Genomic DNA, 13,466 nt, shown 5'->3' on the forward strand with positions numbered 1-13,466 from the left:
GTGCTTGCAATTTTTTTCTTTAGTTCCTTCTAAGCAGTAACTAAATCAGCATACTATCATCTCAAAAACATTGCAAGAATTAGAGGTTTTGTTTCCAGTCAAGACTTGGAGAAACTCGTTCATGCCTTTATCACCAGCAGGGTGGACTATTGTAATGGTCTCCTCACCGGCCTTCCCAAGAAGACCATTAGACAGCTGCAGCTCATCCAGAACGCTGCTGCCAGAATTCTGACTAGAACCAGAAAATCTGAGCATATCACACCAGTCCTCAGGTCCTTACACTGGCTTCCAGTTATATTTAGGATTGATTTTAAAGTACTTTTACTCATTTATAAATCACTCAATGGCTTAGGACCTGAATACATGGCAGATATGCTCACTGAATATAAACCTAACAGACCACTCAGATCATTAGGATCAAGTCAGTTAGAAATACCAAGGGTTCACACAAAACAAGGGGAATGTGCTTTTAGTTATTATGCCGCCTGCAGTTGGAATCAGCTTCCAGAAGAGATCAGATGTGCTAAAACATTAGTCACATTTAAATGCAGACTCAAAACTCATCTGTTTAGCTGTGCAGTTACTGAATGAGCACTGTGCGATGTCCGAACTGATTGCACTATATTTTATGTATAATCGTTTTCTATTCTTAACTGTTTTAAATTCATTTTAAACCTCTTAAATCAATTTTTTAAATCATTTTCAAAGTTTTTAAATTCCTTGTTTTATTGTTGTGATTATTTTTTTCTTTTCTTTTATGTAAAGCACTTTGAATTACCATTGTGTATGAAATGTGCTATACAAATAAACTCGCCTGGCCTTGCCTATTAACACTCACTCCAAGAACTGATTTTGATGTTTACACAAATCATGATATTTAGGCTATGCATGCTTTGCTTTGGAGCAAATTGTCAAGTTTGTCAAAGAATTACAATGCTGGACTTAATGTAGATATTTTTTATATTCTCTCATATTTTTCGTCCATCCTTTGAAAGGCCATGCAGACAAAATAGTTTTTTTCTGAAGAGACACTATCACTTTGTGATGATCAGATTAAATTTCATGTCAAGTAAGCACGCTGATAATTCAAATTGTAATTATTTAAGGGTTCACTTTTATTTAAATATACATAATCTATGTGTCTCTAAACAGAAGTCCATGGCAAGACCCTTTTTGACTGCTAGATGAGTGTGTGTAAATATTATGTGGTCTATCAATGCCTTGACACATCGAACTGATGGTCGGCCAAAGTCGGCCATCGTTTAACATCTGTCAGCTCATATTTTGTAAGTTGACATCATCAGTGGCTTTTTGGCCATTTCAGCATGTTTAAATCGGAGTCGGGCAGTCGGTGACGTCATTTAAGCGTGACATTCAACAACATCAACAGCTGGAGGATGGAAGACAGAAATGCCTGGACTTCAGAGTTCGTTTGTGGAGTAAGTATCTTTGTGTTTACACAGCTTTTTAAAAATGGCGGATACCAGTGTTTTGTATGGCATGCATTCAGCCAATCAACGTTTCAACATTCAACCAATCAACTTCCTGCAGTGCAAACACACCAAAAAGTGGAGAAGGGTGTAACTGCAGCCTGGAGATCTCCAAATGGGGGCGGGAACAATAAAACGGGGTGGGAGCTCCAAAATAGGGCGTGGCTTCCTCCCATTGAAAGACAGGCACATGACACGCATGCGCAATTTTTTCCCCCAATCCACTTCAGTGCAAACTCCGCCCCACAGCTGATTCTAAAGATTTTATTGGTTGTGTCAATTAAAGTGTAGATTTCCTACACTATGCTACAAAAAATGCTAACCCTTAAACCTACCCCACACCTGACCCTAACCTTAACCAGCTAAATTGACTGCATGGCGGGATTGGCGCTGAATAGCGTGGTAAAGAAAGTTGCAGTTCAGTTCAATTCAATTTAATTCAATTCAATTCAAGTTTATTTGTATAGCGCGGTAAAGAAAGTTGCAGTTCAGGAGATAAACAGTTGATAAGATTATGTGTTATGAGATCGTTCCGTAACTCCCCAACCGGACCTCACCGGACAATGGCACCTTTTTAGTTATACCCAGTGTCACTACCCACTCCTACCCTGCGAATTTCGAGCCCCGGGACGCCCCTGTTGCTTGGAACAAAGCGATAGAGTAAAATCGACTGGTCGTTCTGGTGTGGAGAGTTAGTTCCTCTCACACAGGTGCAGAACGCATATGCTATTGGACCTTTGGAAGTAGTCTTTGAGATGTGTTCAAGTGCAACTTTTTGGCCTAGTCACTGTCAGCTTTTGTCGCCACTAGGTCTTTGATGTCGGTTTCATGTGTCACAAGCTAATAGTGGTTACTGGTCTAAATATAAAGAGCTTGTTCCCCTCTTGCTCTCATGTGCACACTGCTATAACAAAAAAAGAAAAAATAGTACATCAGCCTGCATAGACCATCACTACTCTATTGTGTTTTATTGGTCCAAAATGAACTTCCTGTCTTTTTCCTACAGCAAAGTTACTTAAATCTTTATTACAGCCAAAATTACTTCAACAAGTGTGTGTTGTGTCGAGTAGGGGAAGCTGTGGCTGAGAGCTGATGCAGGGGATATAGGAAGGTGTGAAGAGGTGGACCTGTTGCATGGCCATGAATATACGTTTGTCTGCTTGTGTAGGCATTTGTGTGTGCCACGTCTTTTCTGATTCCCATTTATGTAGATAAACGGAATATGTCACGTTCTGAAAGACAAAAGATCTGACTTTTATTATTGATGTTTTTTTTTTCCTCATTTTGAAAACTAGAAAATTAGATTTAAATGCTGCACTTATTCCATCCCACATTTCTCAGACTTGCTGATTTTACTTTACCTGTCACTTGAAATAGTATTACAGGAGATTTTGAGAGTGGTCTGACTTATTTTTTTTCTCTCGGCCCCACTGGAGCGTGCTTTTCTCGCACCGTCCGCCCACCTATGGGCTTTATGAGTGATGGTTATCTCTCACTCTCACAGTGGGTCTCACTCTCACTGCATTGCAGTGGGTCTTTTCACACTTCTCTGGATGTGCACTTGTCATCACTGAAGTGGCCAGAGACGGTGTGTGTGCACATGGCTCCGGGTAAAGTTTCGTATCCTTCGGTATTCGTGGTGGACAGCAAAATGAGGCCCCCTCCGTTGCCCCCCAAGCCAGGCCGTAGACAGCGGAAGGAGGTGATCCAGACTCTACTGGGGATCCTGGTTTGTGTGGCTCTGTGTGGCATGGCCGTGGAGGCCTGTTTCATCTACCATCTGTTCACATCCAAAGAAAACCCTGTAAGTACTATTTGGTCCAACTTTCTGAAGCATCACTGTCTTGTGTACTTTCATTCAGCGTCATTCTTTCACTCACACTATCACTTCATCTAATATCAGTTCATTTTTTGTTCGTCAGCTCTTCTTTTTAGATAATTGCAGATTTTTGATCATTTTCTTTGTTTTATTCTCTTCTGTTTCTCTTTTATACAAAGAATATAGATTATGTTTTAGGGTGTTGACCTCATCGTGGTTTTATCACTTTCAGTTACATTCAGTTATCTGAAACAATAAGATACGAATGACATAGAACTATGATTGAGCAAGAATTGTGTAAATATATAGTTCTGCTGCTCTTTTGAACTTTCTATTCATCAAAGAATGCTGAAAAAATGTATCAGTTTCCACAAAAAATAATAAGCAGCAACTGTTTTCAACATTGATATTAATAAGAAATGTTTCTTGAGCAGTAAATCAGCATTTTATAATGATTTTTGAAGGATCATGTGACACTGAAGACTGGAGTAATGATGCTGAAAATTCAGCTTTGACATCACAGGAATAAATTACAAAAAATAAATAAAAAATTCAAATAGAAAACATTTATTTTTAATTTTAACAATATTACTGTTTTTACTGTACATTTATTTAAATAAATGCCACTTAGAAAGCATAAGATGAGACTTACCTTAAAAAATAAGACTCAATACTGACTCCTATCTATCTATCTATATATATATCTATCTATATATATACATTAAATTAACTTTCCTCCAATACTAAAAAATTATACAATTCATAAATGATGTTCATATTTCAAACCAACTTTTCAGTTATATTGTAATGCTGATAATATGATGTTGAAATATAATGCGAAATAGAAGAATTTCACTCATTTATCCGTGAATATAGACTGTATGTAGATTGAGATGTTTCCGTCAGGCTCCTCCCTTTACATGAAATTTGCAGAAATGTAGCTGGACAAACCTTCTGGTGCTCAAACCACATGGCGTGCTGTGGTTACCTGACCTAGAGCTCGACCTAACTAATACAGTTATGAGAAAATGGGTCTTAACCAACCTGCAACAGGGTTATCTGATATGACACAAATTAAGCTCTGGAGGAAATATGACTAAATGCCCAGTCTTGTTATTTAATAATAAACAAATACAAATATTCATGCTAACATGTTTGTGTGTGTGTGTGTGTGTGTGTGTTTTTTTTTTTTTTATGTTTGCTTTACGTATTAGGAGTGTAGTTTGATAATGTTACGTTACTATTTTTTACTGTACACATGTAACCGAGCGAACATAATGGTTGCATGTCCTCGCTCTTAAGAAATCTTGGGAAGTCAGTTCAGACAGGTTGTTTCAAGAAAACTATCCATTGATTCATCCCAGTCTCATAAGTGTTCACAAAAGTCCTTGTACTGAAGTAGAGATGGATCGTTTCTTCTGTGACGCACACCTAAAATAAACAGATTATCAGAAAAGAAAAAAGGGCGGGGACTTGGTTCTACGAGTCGGTTGTTCATTGGATGTGAAGATGGAGACGTGGCACTCAAAAGGCAAATGAATGTGGCACATGAATGTGAGCTCGCAGCTTTAATTAATTAAAAAGTAGAGGTGATTCTTATGAAATTATGTTATCTTACATGAACTAAAATGCAGGAATTTGCTGATACTAAGACACAATGGATGCAGCAGCAGCATCTCTGCAGACTCTTTCACCCAAGGCGTTTGAGAAATCAATATGAAAGATTCGTCAATGTATGATTCTTTTTTTAATCTTCCGCAGACACCTCCAGATGAACCACAGACTGACTAATGTGCGAGTTGGATAAGTTCACAGCTAGATTTGATGGAAAAATACATATGTACATACATGCATACATACCTTGTAATGTTCCTGCCTGTGTGTAGCACCTGCAGCTCTGTTGATCTACACTGTAAAAATATATATATTTTTTGAAGTGGTAAATCAACAAAAGATTATCACAATACGTTTGACAAGAAAATACCATTTCAGAATTTCGTGTTTAATTCAATGTGTTACTTGTTGTTTCTTTGTTAATTGTAAAAACTATATATATTTATATAATATATATAAATGACTTTTGTATGTTGCTTTGCACATCTTAAATATGATTTACTTTTTAATACTGTTCTTATATTGAATTAAATTATATATAATTTTTTAAAGATATTTCTCACATAAAGTGGGGACCAAAAGTCTGAGACCACATTGAAAATTTTGATTTATTTGTTTTTTTTCCCATTTAATTTTGCAATTAAATGGAAGCACCGGCAGCTTTTGGAGTGTGTGATTTTGTAAATATCATAGTAAACCCTTGTTCAGTTTGTTTGAGCATCCTGATACGACAACATTGACTCCCACTGAAATATGTAATTGCAAAATAAAAGCATTTTCTCTCTTTTTTTTGAGACTTTTGGACCTCTCTCTCTCTCTCTCTCTCTCTATCTCACATTAGGTATAAGAGTGTTCATGTATCTGGATCTGCACATTTTGAACACATTTCCTACTCAAAATAAAGTTATGACAAACCTCAGTCTGCTCATCATTATATGCTGTTACATAATGTGCATTGCAGAGATTAGTCACTTGCAAGAGGATCCACAACGCTGTGGTTTGACCTTTTCCTGGTCATCCACTACAGTGACACTTAAATCTTGCTTTACCAGCAATTTTTTTTTATTCATAATGCAAATGTTTTTTTCTGACTCATCTTATCCTTTGATCTCCTCTGTGCGGAGAGACTTGAGTCATTTGTCTTTTGAGATGCTACCTGTTCACATCTGTCAGATGACACCGGCGTTCCACTGCAACAAACATTTCAAGAACTTCATTGAAATGAGTTTGGAGAAATGCTCTTTTGTGCACACGGCAGCGTTTATCGTTTGAATCAGGGCCTGTTTTATTTCATCTTATTCGAAGAAGCTTTTTTTGTGCACGCCCACGCTGCTATGTATTCTTAGCAGAGCTAGTAAACTGCAGAGGAAATGGGGGTGGGGGACGCTACCCGCATACACAGGTACGAGTGTGGCTGTTTCGCTGACTCAGATCTGTCTGTCTGAAGACTGAAGCTTCTCTAACGAGCTTGGTGGAAGATTCCAACCAACACAGCAGCAGTACATGGGCCATATCACACTTTAGACAAAGTGAATTGGTAGGCCCATCATTCGTGATATTATCGCTTTCAGAAAAGAGTTTGGTGGTTTTGCCTTGTCAATGCATGAGAGGATGTTTGATGCCGTGATGTCAGGCATGGCTTTGAGTGGACTAATTCTGAATGGGAAGGTCTTTTTGTGTGTGTGTCCTTGTTCATCCACAGACTTTTCTTGTGCTGATGTGTGCATGTGTTGTGCATATAGTTCCTTTGTGGGTGTATCCAGTGTTTCTGCTCATTAGCATATTTAGCCTTTCTTCTGTTTTGGTAGGGTGAAACCGAAAGTTATTTGACTGGATTTTCCAGCTCTTTCAATTTCCACTATATAGTGTCTGTAAAGTGTGTGATTTTGCTTTAAAGAGACCAAGGCTTAAGTTCAGAAGTGTTGCTAATTTCAAAGCTAGTGTTAATGAGAAGGCTTTAAAAAAACAATTATATATATATATATATATATATATACAGTGGGTACGGAAAGTATTCAGACCCCCTTAAATTTTTCCCTCTTTGTTATATTGCAGCCATTTGGCCATTTGATAGTTGTATCTCAGCCAAATATTGTCCTATCCTAACAAACCATACATCAATGGAAAGATTATTTATTCCGTGTATACATCTCAATTTAAAAAAATTTACGCTTAAGATTGGTTTTGTGGTCCAGGGTCATATATATATATATATATATTTTTTTTTTTCAGTGTATGGTGAAGAGAAAACTAAGTTGAGTAGTTACCAACACAGGGACGATGAAGAAAAATATTCAATACATTTTTTGCTATTTTCAAAAAGAAAAACAAAAAGGAAGTATTGTAACCCTTACCGTTACGAAAATTAACCAAGGTTTTACTGTAGTAAAAGTTTAGTAACCATGGTTTTTTGGTGTATTGACTACCATTTGTATGGTTAAAAATATGGTTAGTGTAGCAAAACCATGGTTAATTTGTGGTTGCCATAGTTTAACTATGGTTTTCTGGTTTTATTTATAGTAAACCCATGGTTAATTTTCATAAGGTAAGTCAGTGAGGAAGGCTGCTGTCTGAATGTCCAAAGTTTACCTCAGTTTGGACGCAAAGTTTAAACTTTCCATTTGATAGCGTGCACAACTGAAAGTTATCTTTGTCCAGTGTCTGCGCTATTTCTCTTCTGAAGGTATGACCGATTAAACTTTCTTTGTAGTGTAAATGTCTTTATATTTCGCTCTACTGTTGTTGCGTCCTTGAGTCGGTTCTTATTCTTCTTTTCTTTTAATGGCGGTTGGAAAACCCACTTAAAAAGAGCGTTTCCGCCACCTACTGGACTGGAGTGTGGAGCATGCCGGATATCCAATATCATACCATAAAAAACAAAACAAAACAAGGATACAATATTCTATACACTTCACTGTGTGATATTAAATCCTGTTTATTGAACCTATTGCTTTCAAATAACTTATAATTGCATAATGTACTTTATACTGTGCTGGAGCATTCTTTAGTATAGTCTTAATTGTTATATTTTCGATATTCAAAATACTTAATTCTTCTGTTGATCGCATTCTTTCTCTTTCATATGCTTCACAATTTAATAATATATATTCCACAGTCTCTGGTATACCACATTTATTGCAATTACCTGATTAATTTTTACCAATAATAAATAGTGATTGATTAAGAGCTGTGTGACCAATATGGAGTCTAGATATTATTGTGTCCTCCTTCCAACTTCCGTTTCTTTTTGTTTCTGAAACAACCGCCTGTGCCAGTGTTGCCTACTTGTGGCCCAACTAGTTACTGTAAATTGGCTAATGCTGCCCTCGCGTGTTCTCTGAACTTTTGTAAATACTAATTTCCTAGTTGGAAAGTGAACAGAAATGAGCGTGTTTTCGACTGGGAAACTGAGTGAGGTGAGTTGGACCATAAACACAAAACACGGCGGAGGAGAAACCATCTGTAGTGATTGCTAAGTTGTATTCATTTTTTCCCCACAACACTCTTGTTGTCACAGTGATGTGTTTTTACGAATAACCATTTGACGCAAACTGTATGCATTTTACACAGCAAAAACCGTATCTATTTGAACGAAAATATGCAAGCTGATTATCTACATACTATTGTGAAAGTAGGCCTATTCTCTCGCTGTGCATTGATATTGTTGTGGTGAAAAGATATTAGATTCGCAGCAACAGTTATTTTACATCATTTTACGATAAAAACACAGTACATGCCCAGATGCCAGACAAAGCTCTGCTGATAGGGCTTTTTTAAAACAAAATATGCTTATTAATATCAAGCTGTTTGCCCCACTTTGCTATGCAGTTTCACTTGCACCCTTATATGCACAAGCAGCAGTTGATATAAATGATAAAATGCACTAGTCTGTCTTAAAGTTAAGTACAAAGTCAGAACAGAGATGTGTATGAACAATCGTGAATTAAAAATGTTTAGTCACTTTTTGTATTCGGATTGCATTTGTATTTCATGCAGTTTAAGTACTTCAAAGCTGTACTAAAGTGCTGGACAAGGTACAGAAAAAATTATTAGCTAGTCAACAACAACAAGTGTGACAGCTATGGAGAAAGCAACATTCTATTCTTATTTCTGTATAAATATGTAATATAAAAAAAAATCAGATGTAATTTTCCAATCAAACAGGAAAATAAACCACCGATGCTGTGTGTACACTGAAGGATTACCATAAACAGTTGTATTTACAAAGAAGGCCTACTTCAACAATACCAAAGTGCTACCAAGCTATACACACACACACACACACACACACACACACACACACACACACACACGGAAACGTCTTCCTACTTTAAGTGCTATTATGTACTGTTAATATTTTGGTAAAATATGAGTGGTCAATATTAACAACTATCTCATATCATAATTATAACCATCTCTCTCACAGTTAAAAGCACCCTCAGTTAAAACTGTAATAAGAGGATATTAGTGAAACAGATACGGCGACCGCTCCAGTGTGTATTTGTGTTTGCGCTCTGGAAAGCATCAAAAGTTTCCATTTGCAACGTGTTTTTGTAGCATTGAGCAATGTAGCCAATCACATCACAGTCATAGCTGTTGATTTCTTGAACGCCTGTGATTGGCCATTGCGTTCAAGTTAGTCCAGAGTCACTCACCCCTAAATGCCGGATTTTTTCCTGCACACTTGTGATTCGTCTCATTGTAACAAAGTGTAGACATGATGTAAATGAGAGCTTCATTGATTATAATGGAACATTGTGAGATTGCAATAAAGTGAAGTGAGTGACAGCTTTTTAGTGATTATATGGATGCGCTATTTGCTCGCTTTCTAGGCTACATGTAATCCATTCAGAAGTTTTGATTTACGTGCTGCTCACAGGACCAACGGCCACATACCCACATGCAGCAAAGTTTCAGGAGTAACATATAACCCCAAACAAAACCCCCACCCATCCCGCCGTGGAAATTCTCACTCCAAGTTGAACTCAAAAGTTGGCAGCCCTGTTAAGTTCATGTTTATATGGTTGTCAATGATTGGAATGATATGTATTATTAAAAATCTGTTGGATATTGACTAATTATCTTAAATACGTTTGAGCTTTAATAAGATTTCCTTAAGGAAAAGTCAAGAATGAGCATGCTGTTCTCCACCTTTTTCTGTTAGAATCAGAGAAAATCAGCTGAAATTAAACACAAAGCATCCTTACCCATCACTAAAGAGGTTTTGATGAGACAATTTCAGTGGCGTTCATATTCAGGCCTTGTAAACTGTGGAGAAATGTAATGGTGATGAGTGTGTGAAAAGTGTGTGAAAATTAACTCATAAGGGGCTCTTCGAAAGCAGAAGATTAGATGTGCTGAGTGACGTTATGGTTGACGCACCCTTTCACTTTCTTTTCAAAAAGAGGGTCCCGCTATTGAGTCATCAAAACATGATGTCACAGTAACACAGAATGATGACACTGTAGTTGTGATGCATCACAAGACCTTAACACAAGGCTCAGAGGTAACCAAATATGGTGCAGTTTAGTGCCAGGTTAAGATGAAATTAGATTCAAACTTAAGATGTTTATTGAACAAATGTCAATGTTGAAACCCACAGCTAACTAAAGATGTTTGCTGATGGATTAATGGAAATGAGTCACTGCTGTGAAGTTGTGTTTCTGCCCCCTCACTCCCACCTCGATGGAAAGTCTTATCATTATCGTTCTTGTAAGCATATCAGGCAGTCTACCACCAGTATAAATGAGTCATCACAAAAAAAATTAAAACAAGGCAAAGAAATGCTCATGACATTGGCAGAAAGTAGTTTATTCCAACAACTGCCTTACACTGTATAAGCTTTTTGTCAGATATACCTATATCATACAGTCAGACCTACAAAAAAGGAGTAACTTTATTTGAAAGGAGATCTTAGGACAATAATATAACAAAACATCAATTCATCCATATTTAGTGATCCCAAAAAGTGACTTGGGTCAGTACAATGTCATTAGATCCTGAGTTCCATGGAATGTTCTTTTAGTAATTTTCATGACGTTGATCATTATTTGATTGTCCACAAATGTCCAACTAATGACCTCATAAGCATCTTATGATGAAATAATTTTAGTTGAAATTGTGTTATTGCATGCTATCGATAGAACATATAGCTTTTTATATCAGATCGTGGGGTTGGCTGAGAATCTTAGATGTAGGTCCTTAACCCTCTACATTAAATAATCTTTCAAACCAGTGGCATCTGCAAACAAAGGAAGCTAGAGATTTTCTCAGAACTACTTTCACTTTTCTGAGCAATTTGTGAAATGACTTTTAACCAGCTGGTGTCATGATAGTTTTAGTGGATGTTTGAAGTCAGCTCTTCACACAAGGGTCGGAGTATCTACAAGTGTTGTTCATTACATTAGCATGATCCAGTAACACCTGACTGTCATAAAGTGTCATTTTTTTCTTCATTCTCAAAGTCTTCATTTTGAATTGTATGTATGTTCTAAAACAGCATACTATTATTGTTATATGTTATTATAAGTACTATCATAAGTTATTTTTGTGAAATGTTTTGCTTGAACAGGTCTTTTGTTTGAAGACTCGGTTTGATATTTGTTCTCTAGTCTGAACCAATGACTTTCAAAGACATTTAAGTACTCTAAAAACATTTTTGCTGACTCATAATCAACAGCCATAAATACAGATAAATATGACAAAATAAAAAATAAAGAACACACATATACACGTGATATTAACAATTATAAATACACTTTCAGTGGCTTGCTACTCTTAATATACCACCTGACCAATGACATCTTTGTTGGCGAAAACTTGGAAATAGCATAGTAGCATACTCTGCCACATTAAAGGGATAGTTCATCCAAATATGTAAATGTTGTCGTCACTTACTAACCCTCAAGTTGTTCCAAACCTGTATGATCTCTTGAACACAACAGAAGATATTTTTTTTAAAGAATGTGGGTAGCCAAACAATTAGTATGGAAGAAAACACTATGAAGTCAATGGGGACGAGCAACCCACATTCCTCAAAATATCTTTTATGTTCAACAGAAAATACAAACTCATAGAGGTTTGGAACAACTTGAGGGTAAGTAAATAATGAAAGAATATTCATTTTTGGTTGAACTGCCACTTGTAGTACTTGTAGTATGCAAGTCTGAATTCAGGCTTAGTTTTTTTGCTTTGTTGAAGGGAGGTATTCTGATACTCTCCTTTGTGTGCACGTGACCCTTTACTAAGTCCCCACCTTTCCAGCATCTAACAGCTGTCGCTGATCTGCCATTTGAGACCAACTCTTGCTATTTTCTATGTTTATGGTGGTTTTGTGTGTTTGACTAGTTTTAAAAGGAAAAAAAAAATACAGAAATTATCCAGATATATTGTTGTTGAGGAGCTTAAAATAGTGACACAAGATACCAAAAGAGAAGACAAGCGGTATTTATTGCCCTTTCTCGTTAAATAAATCATGTTCATGCTGCAGAAATGATGTGTTGATCATAATTCTCAAACAAACTTGTTTAGCATCAGTATGGAGACCTAAATGAATGCTAAATGAATGTTACTGACTTAATCTCATTTAATTTTCTATTGACTTGGTGTAGTGTGGACTAAGGGACTCACAATACCAAAGTGAGAGTGTTTTAGAAACATTTGGAGCAGTTCAGGGCCTTAGCAAAGGGTCAGCTTCACACAAATACATATACATACATGTATATATATAAAGTGCGTCAATAGGGTGCCAATTGTACATTGGTAACAATCAGAATTCGGCCACACATGGACGTTCAGTGACACTTCATCCATTGAGTGGGAAAAAGGTTAGACATAGTGCAATAAAGGCAGAGAGCTTTGGAGATGTCACATTAAGAAATAAATAAAAAAAAGCTAACATGTCGCACACTGCCTTCAGTGTACTTCAAAACCCAGCAGAGCAGTGCGGAGTGAGTCCACATTCAATACTGTCACAAATCCATTTCAGTCTTTGATCTAGATTCAGGTTGAACTAAGCTTGATCACACCCAGGAAGGTTTCTGTGTGAAAGGCCTGGATTTTGGCTTCCGGATGGCAGGTCACAATTAGAGTATCGCTGCTATCCAGGGGAATGCCATTAGCCATGAAGATAGTTGAGCCTTTTGATCCATTGATTATGCCTTTTAAAATCACTTGTCGTTGTTCTGATTGCAGAGTGATTGTATGGTTCGCTTTCTCCTGAGGGTGAAGGGTAACCTGCAGGTACAGGAAATATTGGCCATCCTCTTTCACCATCAACTTTTCCTTTCCGTTTACCTCTACCTCAATGAAAACAGGACGCACTGTTATCCACTGGAGTAACTTCACCTTGTCTGTGTCTTTCCCTGTGAACAGAAAGACAGAAAAGTCATGCTAAAAATATATCAAATAAATGCTGTTCTTCCGAATGTTCTACTCATCAAAGAAATCTCAAAACAAAAAATGTAGCACAGTTTCTACAAAATATTAAGCAGCACAACTGTTTTCAGCATTGATAATAATAAGAAATGTTTCTTGAGCACCAA

The sequence above is a fragment of the Sinocyclocheilus grahami genome, unplaced genomic scaffold, assembly GCF_001515645.1.
Source record: "Sinocyclocheilus grahami isolate Dianchi unplaced genomic scaffold, SAMN03320097.WGS_v1.1 scaffold264.1, whole genome shotgun sequence".
Classification (NCBI taxonomy): domain Eukaryota; kingdom Metazoa; phylum Chordata; class Actinopteri; order Cypriniformes; family Cyprinidae; genus Sinocyclocheilus; species Sinocyclocheilus grahami.